General features: G+C 40.4%; 2 non-coding genes across 2 annotated transcripts; both read right to left on the reverse strand.

Annotated features, from left to right (window-relative positions):
* Nucleotides 1-9,848: 9,848 nt before the first annotated feature.
* On the reverse strand, nucleotides 9,849-9,920 carry TRNAH-GUG. Its single transcript has one exon. It is a non-coding gene; the product is annotated as a tRNA-His (tRNA).
* An 89-nt stretch (nucleotides 9,921-10,009) lies between these two features.
* TRNAH-GUG lies at nucleotides 10,010-10,081 on the reverse strand. Its single transcript has one exon. It is a non-coding gene; the product is annotated as a tRNA-His (tRNA).
* Nucleotides 10,082-10,311: the final 230 nt, after the last annotated feature.

Consider the following 10,311-nt stretch of genomic DNA (forward strand, 5'->3'; position numbering starts at 1 on the left):
TTCATAATTTCTATACAGTAGATTCATAATTTCTATACTGTAAATTCATAATATATATACTGTAGATTCATAATTTCTGAGCTGTAGATTCATAATTTCTAAACTGTATAGTTATCAAATTATGAACATATAGTTCTGTGATTTGTGAATACAGAGTTCAACAATTGGGAATATTAACATCGAAATTATGAACATAGAGTTCTGTAATTGTGAATATAAAGTTCAATAATTATGAATATGAAGTTCAAAAATTATGAATATATAGCTTTATAATTAAGAACATATAGTTCAGCAATTATGAACATAGAGCAGTGTGCACCATGCATGGTGCACACGGTTGCAGAGCATAGTTTGCCTATTATGTGCCTTTTTTTTTTTTTTGAAAAACCAATCTGCCGATTGTATTAATTGATGAAAGCTGTAATAATGTCAGGAGGGATAACATCCCAATACATAGAGTGTTCCTGAGTAAAAGCTAACGAAGCTAAAGTATGAGCATGTAAATTAATCTGTCTAGGCACATAGCTTAACGAAATAAAATTAAATAAAGACATCATTGTTCTGCACTGGTCGATTATCACCCCAACATAGGAGTGAATGGATGTAGATTGTTGGTGTATGGTGTTTCGCAGTACCATACAATCTGTAAGAAGACACACCGAGTAAACATTCCTTTCAATCAACCAAGACAGCGCCTCTTTAAATGCCAATGCTTCCGCCATGAGTGGTGAAAAACAAGAGGACAATCTTCCATTCTTTGCCGCAACAAATGAACCTCCGGGCTCTACCAACACAATTCCACACGTAGCCTCCCCGGTTTCCTGCCGATAGCCCACATCTATATAACATCGCATGTGATTGTCGGGCAACTCCGGTTCTGATTGCGGCGGCGATTCCACCCGTGTGGCGCGGCTGTGCACATTGCCATATGCCTGAAGCATCGTTGCCGCCCTCTTTACCACCGATTGCGGGCGTGACATGGCTCCTTTCCACACGGCCGCATTTCGACATCTCCAAATATTGTAGAGAACCCCCACCATAAACTATGTCTGCTCCTCCGTTAAGGCTGCCATAGCCCCAGTTAGCCATGCTGCGAACGAATCTGTAACAATGTTTGTGATAGGCAATTGTGTTATATTCCAAACTAACGCAGAATATTCACAATAAACTAATGCATGCAACACATCTTCATGACTAATCATGCACATAGGGCATGTCGGGTCAATCTCCACTCTCTTATTAATTAAATTCGTGGTAGTGGGTAGAATATCACATACTGCTCTCCACAAAAAAAGTCTTCCATTTGGGTGGTACTTTTAATTTCCACATCTTAACCCATTTATCAAAATCACCTGGGTTATTCTCATAATCACCAATAATTCGCCTGTAAGCATTTTTCATTGAATAAATCCCTTTTGGATCACCTATCCAGTACCATGAGTCATCATAATCAGGTAACAGGAATCATAATTATTCTGCTCACATCCTCAGGGATAAATAAATCTGTCAAAATATGTGGATCCCATGTTTTTGTTTCTGGGTCTATTAACCCTGCTACTCGTGCCTCTCTTAATTCCTCAGGCATAACTGTTTGTACCAAGTGACTTAGATTATCCTGGAGCCATGGGTGTCCCCAAATTAGAGTTGCCTCACCATTACCAATTCTGCGCCTTACCCCAGCTACCACTACTGGGTGTGCTGCCATTATATTCCTCCAACAAAAACTTGGGCAATTTCCAATAGTTGCATCAACAAAGCTAGAAGTGGGGAAATACCTGGCTTTATATATTCTTGCCACCAGAGATCCTGGATCCGTAAGAAAACGCCATGCCTACTTACCCAGCATAGCCAAGTTAAATGCTCTCAATTCCTTGAAACCCAGTCCACCAAATTTTTTGGGGATACACAATTTATCCCATGCCTTCCAATGTATTCCTCTGTCTCTGCCACTTCCCCACCAATATCTATTCATGGTTCGCTCAATGGATTGACAAACTGTTTCAGGCAACAAAAAGACACTCATCGAAAAGGTTGGCATAGATTGAGCCACACTTTTCAATAAAACCTCCTTACCAGCCTGAGATAACAATTTTTTATTCCACGATCCAATCTTTTGCCTGATCTTTTCCTCCACATAGGAAAAAACGGCCTTTTTATTCCTGCCCACAAACGATGGGAGGCCCAGATATTTCCTAACATTATTTGCCTGCACAACCTCAAAGCAGTTCGCCACCTGCGTTCTGGCCATATGCTGAGTATTTCGACTGAAACATATGTTCGACTTGTTATAATTCACTACCTGTCCAGATAGCTTCTCATATCTCACCAAACATTGTTTAACCACATTAGCTTCATGAATATTTGCTTTAAAGAAAAGCAAGCTGTCATCTGCAAAAAAATAAATGGGATACCGGAGGCGCCCCCCTGGCCACTCTACATCCATGTATAGATCCAACAACCTGTTCCTTTTGCAACAACATCGAAAGTGCCTCAGCACAGATAATAAATAAATAAGGGGATAGAGGGTCTCCTTGTCTGAGCCCACGAGTCGGTTTGACCCGTCCTCCTACCTCTCCATTCACCATCACTGTATAGTTCACCGTTGTCACACATAGCATTATTAGTCAGACCCATCTATCAGTAAAACCCAGCACCACTAACATTCTTTCCAAAAAATTCCACTCCATTCTATCATAGGCTTTCGACATGTCCAACTTCAATGCACTCCAGCCAACCACACCACACTGTTTCCTGTTCAAGTAGTGACCCACCTCAGCTGCCACTAAAATATTATCTGTAATTAACCTGCCAGGAATAAACGCGCTTTGGGATTCCGAGATGATATCACCCATTAGCGTTTACATTCTGTTTGTCAACATTTTAGCCATTATTCTATAAATGACATTGCTCAACGCAATCGGTCTCAAATCAGCAACAGACTCCAGGACCTCTTTTTAAGAATTAATACTATGTTAGTATCATTCAGACCTTCCGGAAATACCCCAGAATTCAATGCATGCAATATAAAACAAGTCACATCATCTCCCACAATAGACCAAAAATGCTGGTAGAAACCCGGATTCATTCCATCCGGGCCTGGTGCTTTATCCGGGAACATAGAACAAAGCGCAATTTTTACCTCTTCCACAGAAAAAGACCGATTCAACATCTCATTATTCTCAGCCGACACCCGGGGGGAAAAATCATTAAAAAGGGGATCATCACAGCTCAAATTATTAGAAGTAAAAATGGCTTTAAAATAATCCAGTATGACCGAATGCATATCCTCGTCCTCCACCCAATCACCACCATCATTTTTAATACTAGCAATAAAATTTTTCTTTCTACGGGCAGAAGCATACCTGTGGTAGAACTTGGTGTTGGCATCCGCGCCCCAGAGCCAGTGCTGTTTCGCCCGCTGTCTCCAAAACACATCCTGGGCCTCTAATTGCTTGAGCTGATTCTCATTTCGCTGGAATTCGGCCAATGCGACCGGATTCGTTACATCACGGAACATCTCCTGCTGTCTCCGCAACTGCCCGATTCGGTGACCAAACTTATGGAACTGGTTCCCCCCCCCCCCCCACCCCACCGCATTAACTTCTTAACTTCACGCCACAAAATTGCTAACAGTGCAACAAGCCCTCCGGCCTCCCCTCCTGCCAGGTTGTCTCCACCACCTCCTTGCACCCCTCATCCAATAACCATGTGTTCTCAAATCTGAACCTCCTCGGCCCTCTTACTCTCCGTATGCCGAGAGCATTTATATTTAGAAACAAAGCCGAGTGATCCGATTCTCTAGTCTGAAGATTTTCCACCCATGCATTCTCATTCATACCACCCCACTCCTCTGTTATAAATACCTTATCCAACCTCTCCTGTATCCAACTCGGTGTGCCTTTACTCTTATCCCATGTGAACTGACGGCCCCGCATCGGCATCTGCATCAACCCGCACTCATCAATGGTATCCCCAAACCCACGCAAGAGGCTATTCGGATACGGATTCCCCCCCCCCCCCCCCCCCCCCTCTTTTCATGTTGATAGAGAAGATTATTAAAATCCCCTATCACCACTCAGGGCAACCCAGATCTACTCCTCAACATACCCAGCAGCTCCCAAGTTTCCTCCCTCCTGTTCCGATCCGGACACCCATATAAGCATGTCATACGCCAAATTTTGCCAGTCATACTAACCTCAATATCAATATGGTTTGGCGAGTAACTCATCAATCTAGCAGTGTTGTTTTTCTTCTATAGGAGAGTCGTCCCCCCACTCAACCCTTCATTATTCACATAAAACAATCCATCATATCCAAGCCTGAAACGGACTCTCTCTGCATGACTCCGTCCCACCTTGGTTTCCATCAAAAACACGAACTCCGGCTTCTTACGGGACACCATGTCCACTACTTCTCAAACTGTGCGTGGATTACCCAAGCCACGACAGTTCCAGCTCAATGTACTCATGATGAAGGGCGGGGCTGGACACCAGCTCCCGCCATGGGCAAGTTTTTTGAACCGTCGGTCAATGTTACATCATCCTCCCCACCATCATCCTCGCTCTCTGTACCCTGCCTACGGCGCTTTGCCGTAGCCACCACCATCTCATCCTCAGACATACTCGTCTGCATGACACCCCACCTCTCAGACCCCCGTCTACTGTCTCAGTCACCCGTGGTTTTGCCACCAATGGACGAGGCCTCCCGCTTACCGGCACGAGCCAGTTATCCCCAACCGCTCTAGGAGCGCTCCGGGATCCACCAGCCCGCATATCCGGACCATACAGGTACCTTTCCACTGGAATTCCAGCTTCCCTAGCTTGGAGACAAAACGTGTGCAAGTGACCCATATATCCACAAAAGTAGCAAAACTTGTGCAACCGTTCATACCTGAAATTTACCCAAGTTGTTGTCATATCCCTCTTCATCAATCCCATCCTCCTCCTAAGTGGCCTATCAACCGGAATTGACACCCGAATACGATGAAAAGTTAGCCATGGTGCCCCTTCAAAACGGTCATCATGCTTAACAAAAGAGCCCAAAAAATTCCCCGCCTGTTCCAGAATTGCCTGAGTTGTATATCTCTTCGGCATGTCATGCAACTGTACCCACATATCAATCAAGTCTAGCTTCACATCAAGAGGATTCACCCCGTCCATAACCCCCGACACACAAGTGCGTTGTTCTCAAAAGCCCAGGGTCCCCCATTCAACACATAGTCCATATCCGTTTTATGGAAAAAAAAAAAAAAAAAAAAAAACGAACAAGAACAATCCCCTTTGAATTTCCGTTACCTGCACCCCACGCACCAGCTGCCACACCGACGCTAACACCTGTCTCATGAAATCCAACTTTATCAATTTCTGCGTCAGAAACCTCCCCACCACCCTCCATGTCTCCTCCTCCCCCTCCCCGCCACCCTCCACTCCGGCAACCTCCCCTTCCGGCACAAATATCGCGTTATCCTCCTCCAGCAGCGCCCAATCCGCCCACCGGTCCGTTAACCCCGCAACATCAGCCACCACCTCCGCCGGCCGACCCGTCCCATCCCCACCCCTCCCACGCTGCACCCGACTGCCAGCCACCCTCCCCACAACACTGCCGTCCCCCACCACCGGGGCGTCACCCCTACGTCGCAACCCCCCACCGCCCTCATACTCCCCCTCCCTTCGCATGAAACCCGGAGCCATCTCCTCTCCAACTCTGTTCATCCCGTCGACAACACCTCCCCCACCAGTCCGCCCTCCTCCCTGTCTCGCCCCCTCTAGCCGGCGTAACGTACCCCCATCGAACACTCCCTCATCCCTTCGTTCTACATGACCACCCACCTCCTCGCCACGCCCTAGTAGTCCGCCCTCCATACGCACGTCACCGGCCATCGTCCGGGTAGAAAGTACCGTTCGCCGTTGAAAACCTAGGAAACCCTAGTAAGAACCGCAAAAATCCTAAAGAGAATCTAGAGAGAGAAGTTTTTTGCTCACCACTAATTTAGATCATCAATGCCTATTATGTGCCTTTAATTTGTTTACAAGTACAAAAATTGTTAATTGCATACATAGAGTGTATTAACTCTAGACACATAATTTTTAAACTAAAGTTCACACAATGCAATATAAACTCTGGTCCATAGTATAAAAATTGCTTAGACCAATCGTTATACCCTACACCACGGTGCGCATAGCACTGTGCGCCGCACGCCTCCCAAAACGACGTCGTTTTGGGAGGCGCGATAGGAAGTTGCTGTGATTATGTATATTTGTTCATACAATTATGTATATTTTTTATACAATTATGTACACTTTTTTTATACAATTATGTACATCCGAATCAAAAATTTTTGTGTATTATGTTAAGAGTTGATGTGTATTAGGTTAAAAGTTTATGTTTATTATGTATTATGTTAGATTATGTGTATTATCTTTTAAAAACAGTATGTATATTTTGTTATACAATTATGTACATTCATGTATACAATTATGTACATTCATGTATAACATATGTACATTTTTCAACATAGATTTTTTTTAAGAAAAATTAGCTGTCAAACACTTGGGGCGGAAAAAAAATGAAACGACGTCGTTTTGCATTTGGGCGCATAATGCAACGCGCGCCGTGGTGTAGGATATAAATTGCCCTTTAGACTCTCTCCACAGGATTTATCAATATGTATTAGATTCGATCAATTGGGCCAAAGCAATTAGCAATATTTCAATATAAGGAGGCAAGTATACAGTTGAAGTAGCCGAGGTAGTCTGTGTTCGAGAAGCGTTGAGTTGGCTGAAAGGGACAGGAATGGGAGATGTTGATGTGGAGACGGACTCTCAACTAGTTTATTTCGCTTTACGTTCAGACCCTTTTAATTCTGCTTTTGGTTTTATTGTAGATGACATTAAAGAAGTGGCATCCACTATTGATGGTGTCGACTTCTACTTTGTTAAGCGATCTGCGAATCGTGCTGCCCATCTGATTGCTCGGGAAGCCGTTTCTGTGTCAGGTTGCGGGGAGTGGTTTGACCACCCTCCTCATTATCTTGCGGACTGTATTCTCTCTGAATTAATACATTAAGTTCCTTTTTCCAAAAAAAAAAATTATGAGATCAGTTTAGAAATATGGTGTAACAAGTAACAACACTTTCAATCATTATTCCATGGACCATGATCCACACATTTGTGTGAACCATAAATAAAAAGTACATTTTTAATATACTAAAAGTACATTATTTATATACATTAAATACATTATTTAAAAGTACATATTATTTTATATATTATCAAATAATGTACATTCAGTACATAAATAATGTAATTTCAATATATTAAAAATGTATATAATATTTATGGTCCACACAATTATATGGATCATGATCCACCAAATAATTTGCCCAACACTTTCTTCTTCCTTATTTTTTTGTCCATATAATTAATTAAGATTTGTCAAACATTGCGTCTTAACGAACTGAGGATATTTAGAATTCATGAATTGACAAATATTGACATGCTATGATTTGAGTCTGCTCGGGTTACAGTGCCATATCCATGTAGTGTATACTTTTATGTAGTGGTTTTGATTTTTTTTTCGACAATTAAAAGTTTAGTTAAAAATTGATAAAATCTTTATTTAAATTTGATAGTGCTAAGTCATGTGATTCGACTTATAAAATAAAGAATGGGGAAATAATTGGGGATTCAACCTTTTAGGAAGAAGAATGGGGAAATAATTGGAAAAGTATAGGATAAGGAAGAATGATAAGATAAATGTTAGGAAAGATCAAGTGGTGCATAAAGGCTCTTCACACAAAATAGTACAATGATTGCTTAATACTTGATGGAGAAATGTTTGGAGAACAAACCAAAAAGTAGGCTTGATGGCCTAACGTAACCACAATCAACTTGTTTTTTTTTTTCAATAATGTTATGTGTTTTGTGTTGTGATTTTTTGTATTTTGTATTATGAAATTTTGTACATCGTTGTTTTAATCCATGATCTGTAACGTTATGTGGATCCTAGTTCATGATATAAATGGTAGGCAAACAGCCTGCCTTCACCCATTTGAGCACCTTTTTATTGCATATTATGGTAGCAGATAGTATGGAGGGATTGTGTTTTATGGCAAATTATGACATGGATCCAACTCCAAAACGACGCAGTTTTGCGCGTCTGGAATAACGGTGTCGTTAGTGGCTCCGCTTCCTCTACCAATGATTTTTTTTTTGTGTGAATATAGAGTTCGAAAATTGTGAATATAGAGTTTAAAAATTGTTTTATACTGTTGATATAATTGTGAATATTGAGTTCAAAAATTACGAATATAGAGTTTTGTAATTGTGAGTATATAGTTCTATAATTGTGAATATTGAGTTCTGTAATTGTTAATATTGAGTTATGAAATTGTAATTATAAAGTTCAAAAATTGTGAATATAGAGTTTAAAAATTGTGAATATAGAGTTTTGCAATTGTGAATATTGAGTTCTGTAATTTTGTATATTGAAATCTAAAATTGTGAATATTCAGTTCAAAAATTGTGAATATAGAGTTCAATAATTGTGAATATAGAAGAACGAATTCTGAAGACAAACGGCAAGTTAATGGCAAGGAAGGAAGCAAATTTTTTTTACTGTTTTTTTTTTTTTAAATTCAGACAGCGTCGTTTTGAAGCAAAACGACGCCGTTTTGGTGCCCGGGTCCACCTTGCAAAGTGGACCCGGGTCCATGGCATAACAATTGGCAAGGTTGTAACTAAGCAAATAAACATGTCTAGATGTCGCTTGGCTTGGTCGGGCCGCCTATCTCACAGTTCAACCAATTGTGCTTATTATGTCGAACCTGATTGGGATGACGCGAACATGAGATATTCCTTATGAAAGGTAACAGTGATTTCATTAAATTACAGGGTATTTGGTTAACAAGACTGCACTTAATTGACTAAAACTTTCATGTATGAGAGTGTCTCACGGGAAACGTATAATACTTTTTAGTTAAAAGTTAATGTTTTTTGTAAGTTCATTGAAAAGTATTACATTGTACCTAGCTAAAAAGTATTACACATCTCATATGGTCTAACACAAGATCTACTCTTAATTTTGACACTAGAAAAATCTTTCATCACTAGACTTCGGCTCTACCATCCTCAAATCTATATGAGCTTATTAGCCAATTACACACATCCAAAATGCGACATATGAGACTGAGGGAGCTCTCTATTGGCATTCTTGATTTGAGCCAATCAGCTATGTCAATCTCGGCTAGTTTACCTCGTAATCCTTTGTCGACTAATGTCACAAGACGGACTTCACCGAAAGCGTATCTTCAAACTTCGGATAGTGATTGCGGACCTTCCGGTAAATCAAAGACTAAGGAATTAGTTTAAACAAAACCTTTTTAAAAAAATTAATACAACAATATAATATGTCATTTATAAGTAGTGCATAACATTATACAATATTTGTGGATTAAGTATTGATTCTTAATAGTATAGTGGACGATATTATCACATATTATTAATATGGGGCAATTTATATCATGGACCATGGTCTAAACCTGGTCCATGGTATAACGATGGTTAATATGGAATATATGCATAAATTATAAAATTAATAGTCCACACGTAAATGAATGAATATAAAAATGGGAGCATATAAATAAACAAACAAACAAACAGAAGTGTGGTAAATGGATATGATGATGTGCACAATGATGATTGGTTGGACTGTCCAAATTCTATGAACAAAATGGTTGTGTTCCAACTCAGTAATTCACTTCACTACTTACTAGGCCCTACAAATATAAATCATCAAAACTGTGGTCCAACTCCGCAATTCACTTGAAAACGTAAAAGTACATCAAAAACTGTGGCTGCTGGGAGTCGAGCCCAGGTCTCCACGGCCACAACGTGGAATTCTTACCACTAAACTACAGCCACTTTGTTGTTTTTTACTTCTTATAAGAAATAAAAATTTGGTCCAACTCCGCAATTCACTTGATGACTAAAACGTAAAGTACATCAAAAACTGTGGCTGCTGGGATTCGAGCCCAGGTCTCCACGGCCACAACGTGGAATTCTTACCACTAAACTACAGCCACTTTGTTGTTTTTTACGTCTTATGAGAATATATAACAATTTGAATCTTCAACTATTTTTTCCTAAATTTCTCATATATATGACAAATATTTCAATATTTTCAAACTCTTACATTTATTATTTTTTTTAAAATGCTATTGACTCTATTATACCTATTATTATTGGGGTTCAAACCTAAAACCTCTCATTTGAGGGGCCACAACTATGACGCCCGACCACAAAACTTTTAAAA

The sequence above is a fragment of the Ipomoea nil genome, unplaced genomic scaffold (assembly GCF_001879475.1).
Source record: "Ipomoea nil cultivar Tokyo-kokei standard unplaced genomic scaffold, Asagao_1.1 scaffold1416, whole genome shotgun sequence".
NCBI lineage: Eukaryota > Viridiplantae > Streptophyta > Magnoliopsida > Solanales > Convolvulaceae > Ipomoea > Ipomoea nil.